Raw genomic sequence first — 4,853 nt, 5'->3', positions numbered from 1 at the left:
TTTCTCATTATTCTGTATTTTCATTCAAGTACATGACTGTCAATTTATGAAGAATTTTATTCCACTCAATGCTGTTTAACAATCATATATAAGGTGCTATACATATCTTTTCTTTAATTAAGTCACAAGCTTTTTATTCTTTTTTTTTACACTTTTTTTTTCTTTTTCTTTTTATCGGTACCAGGGATCGAACTCACGACCGCCTGCTTGCAAGGCAGGTGCTTATGCCGCTGAGCTAAATCCCCAGCCCCTAGCTTTTTATTCTTTTATGGATACTATTCCAAATGTAGTTTTACTGAGAATTTCAGGTGTAGAGATTTACAATAGATTTTTGTTATTATTTTCTTCTACTAGCTTCATTAACATTTCTATTAGTTGTCATATTTTTTATACATGCCTATATTTTCTATTTAAAGTTATGTGATTTCAAAATAGAGCAACAGATAATTCTTGGCTTTTGTATTCAGGAACAAGACATTATTACTCATAACAATGAAAATATAGGTAAATATAAATAGCTATATCTGATATTTATTTGCTTGCCTCATGTTTCTGAGATCTAAATGTCTTTCATAGTTGACCAATATCAGAATATGGCTGAGAACTAGAGAAAAGAAGATGAAAATGATAATATTATGTTTTACATTCCATTGTGTGCTATAACAATAGCGAGGCATCATAATTCTCTTCTATTTTTCTTGAAATTCCCATAAGAAAATGGCAAAACAAAATCACTCGATGGTGACTGAATTTATCGTCACTGGATGAACAGAGAACCCAGAGCTCCAGCTGCCCCTCTTCCTCCTCTTCCTGGGAATATATATGTTCATTGTGGTGGGGAACCTCAGCACGATCACCCTGATCGGGCTCAGTGCTCCCCTGCAAACCCCCAATACTATCTCCTCAGCAGTCTCTCCTTCATTGACCTGTCCTGTTCCATGGCCATTGCCCCCAAATGCTGTTCATCTTTGTGACAGAGAAGAATGTCATCTCCTACCCTGAATGCATGACTCAACTCTACCTCTTTGCGTTTTTTATTATCTCAGAGCATCATATGTTGGCTGCAATGGCGTATGACCGCTATGTTGCCATCTGCAGCCCCCTACTTTACAATGTCACCATGTCTCCCCAAGTCTGCTGCTGGATGGTAGCTGTGATATACAGTGTGTGTTTGGGTGGTGCCATGGCTCTCACCGTCTGCATGCTGAGAGTGGATTTTTGCAGTGCTTATGTAATAAACCATTACTTTTTTATCTCCTTCCATTACTGGAGCTCTCCTGCTCCAGTACATTTGTTAAAGAGATAGTGCTTCTGTGATTAAGTGTTTTTAATTTTTTCCTCCCAAACTGACTATGCTTTCCTCCTACATCTCCATCATAACCAGCATCTTCCACATTCGCTCCACCTTGGGCAGGTCCAAAGCCTTCAGCACTTGCAGCAGCAGTAGGTGTCTTCTTTGGTTCTGTTGCATTTATGTACCTGCAGCCTGTATCACTCAATTCCATGCACCCGAGTAAAATGTCATCTGTGTTTTACACAATTATCATCCCCATGCTAAACCCCCTGATATATAGTTTGAGGAATAGGGATGTAAAATTTGCCTTAAAAATATTCTTTGACAACAAAAGTATACAGCTGAATTAGTGAAGTTTTTGTTGCTGTGACCATAGCATTTAGAAAGAAAGGTAACTCACAGGATGAAACATGTATTTTACTTCATGGCTGCAGGCGTCTCCACCATGGATCACTGGTTTCATTGCAGAAGGCTCTGATGTCAGCGAGTGGCTAGTACACTGCTCACCTAATGGTCCTCAGGAAGCAAAGTAAGAAAAAGAACAGGAGCGAAGGCTCACCTTCATAGGCTCACCTTTGCTGACCTACTTCTTATACCAGGCCAAAGCCATGAAAGATCATTTAGCAATGACCCTTCTCATGGTTCATCCATTGATGGAGTTACCAACTTGCTAATCCAGTAACCTCAGTTGGTATCTATTCGTTGATAATCATGTATAATCATCATATATGACAAAAGGAATATTTTGATTAAGTAAAATTTTATAATTTCTGTAGATCCATGGGGGAAATATTTAACAACCATGTATGTGAGACAAATTATGAATTTATTCCCCGTAGTATGTTATTTGGAGAACAATTGTAAGAATAGTACTTGATTCACAGGGTCTGACACAGAGGATGTGACTTTTGAGTTGTGCCAATATTCATTCACCCAGGATAATACAAATAGCTTTGAAAATTGACAACCTGTGTGCTTTTTCATCTGTCTAATATTGTTCCATTTATGTAAGATTCATTTATCTTTTTTGTGGTGATAAATACATTTGGTCAGTTTTCTATGATAATCTGACTATTTTGTTTATGATATTTTCTAATCTAAATTATTATCAAATATTTCTGAAAATCTGTACTGTAAAAATAAATATTGTTGACCGTTTAGAATATATAAAATACAGCTTGGAGGGGCTGGGGATTTAGCTCAGCGGCCTAAGCGCCTGCCTTGTAAGCAGGCAGTCGTGAGTTCAATCCCCGGTACCGATAAAAAGGAAAAAGACAAAAAAAAAAAAAAAAAAAAATACAACTCGGAATTCTTACTACTTGTGTAGAATTATAAAAAGAAATATGGGATCATATGATAGGTGGTAAGAAATTTCTTACCCACAAGGAAATAACAACATACTGGACAATATTTACAGTATTAACCGGGGTGAACGCAATAGTTACGTTTTAACATATGTTTATGTAATTCCTTTCCAAAAGTTGGGGATGATTCCACGTCCTCATTTTCCTGTGACTTCTGGTTTCATTTTCTCTTATTCCAAAGAGATTATATTTTGTTTTTCCCCCAATTCAAACTCAAATTTAACATTGGCTTTCTTTCACTATTGCAATTAATGTGAGTTCTTTACTCTTAGGAAAGCCAGAGATGATAATTTTTTTCTGACTAATGATAAATAACCCTTCTTCACAAAACTCACTATCTACTCAGGGCAAAAAAAAATACATTTCAGTAAGATATTTTTAAGCCAATAAATTGCCTTCTGTAGTTGGCCCAGTTATGCTGATGTTCTTGAAAAATTACAATCCAAAGATATGAGGTAATCTTCTGTAAAGTCATCATTCTCCTGATTAAGTTTCACTGTCTCTTTATAGGCATACATATGTGAGATAAATAAATATATACATGTACAACAATGTGCATCACATGCTAATAAGTTGGAATTTAATTTGTATTATTTGAATGTGCTTTTCAAGATTCATATGTATGATTTTTATATTTATTACCCTAGACATTAAACAAGTAAGTCCATGTTTTTCATGTAAATGAACATTAAACATATGACTGTAAAAGGTTTGATATTTTCGCTAATATTTCTGTTTGCCTGAAACTATTAATATATTTTAAAAAGATTAGAAATGGCTGTACTATTTTTAAAATCATGTTTAGGGATCTGGGAAGACATGTTGTTAAAATATTATCTCAAATATTATATGTAGTCCAAATCGGAGATGGAGCTCTGTTATGACTTGTGTCTAGATGACCCCCCAAAGCTTCATGTGGGCAGAGATGGGATTTTTAGGAGGTGGCTGGAACTAGAGTGTATTATGCAGCAACATAGGGCAATGCTAGCCTCCTGGGCTCTAGGTTGAAGGATGTGATTGCTACCTGCACTCAGTAGCCTTGGTAATATAATAAAAGGGGCACAACCCATTGTGGTTCTCCCTTGTTTATTTTTCTACCTTCTGTTTACTATGAACCCAATCTCCAATAAGCCACCTTGCCCTAGAGCCAGCCAATCATGGACTGAAATGTGTACATACTGTGAACTAAATAAATCTTTTTCCCTCTAACTGTGGGTATTGGAAATTTTCTCTCAGCAATGATAGAAAAGAAACCAAGACAAGGTGTATCACATAAATGAGAAGCAGAGAACTTTGAAGGAAGGGTGTTATTGCAAAGGAGAAAAACAGATCTAGAGAATGTAATACATAAGCTTACAGAAAAATGCACATAATTACAATTTTAACAGTTGAACACAAGAGTAAATATGCTTATTATAACATCAAACAGTCTGATTAGTGTGGTATTTTCAGAGCTTACATCACATCTCTCATGAAAACATGCATTTACTTCCCAGAGAAAGTAGTTTCTAACTTATAATCAGCATTTTAATGGACCAAAGTATGTTATATAGGCAGACTTATAATCATTTTCCCCCTGTTTTAATTATGATTAGATTTGGATATGGATCACACACATGTGTTTCCACACAGTGCACATTTACACACATACACACACACACATAGACCCCTCCTTAAACTAGTTGATTTGGGCTGCTCTGTGGCTCCTCACAGAAGCAAACTTCTTGCTGCTGTCTTGTGACACACAGTTTCCAAATGGATCTCAAAGGATGGTACCAGGTTTATCTCTCATCTCCTCTTTGCCATCAGCCAGAATACATGGAAGGAGAAAGGATCATTTCCAATGCAGAATCCTGCCTGATGGTAATAAATGGTCCTTCTATTTTATCCCTTTAATTGAAAGCTAGTCACCTAGATTATTCCACATGAAAGAGTGGTTGAGAGGTTGACCAAACAGAAGTTGTCATTACAGATGCAGGAAATTCTTTATTTAGGAAAGAAGGGAGACTAAAGATTGGTGATGATGATTTCACCTGCATTTCCCAACTTTCAGAGATTTGAAAATTTCCAGCTTAAAATTTTAATGCAAATATTTTCCAGTGTTTAGAGAGACAACTTTGTCCTTTCATTCTTGGAGATTAGCATTTGATTTTTGCATTGAATCTAAGAAGGAGAACAGTGTTCAGTGTGATTTG

At 36.0% G+C, this 4,853-nt stretch overlaps 1 pseudogene; it reads left to right on the top strand.

The window, feature by feature from the left end:
- Positions 1-717: 717 nt before the first annotated feature.
- Positions 718-1,644, top strand: LOC100734827 (olfactory receptor 8G50-like; annotated as a pseudogene).
- The last annotated feature ends 3,209 nt before the right edge of the window (positions 1,645-4,853 follow it).

The sequence above is a fragment of the Cavia porcellus genome, unplaced genomic scaffold (assembly GCF_034190915.1).
Source record: "Cavia porcellus strain 051 isolate PalLab524CR breed Dunkin Hartley unplaced genomic scaffold, mCavPor4.1 scaffold_9, whole genome shotgun sequence".
NCBI lineage: Eukaryota > Metazoa > Chordata > Mammalia > Rodentia > Caviidae > Cavia > Cavia porcellus.
The sequence above is the reverse complement of the archived record's forward strand: the minus strand, read 5'-3'. Positions and strand labels throughout refer to the sequence as shown.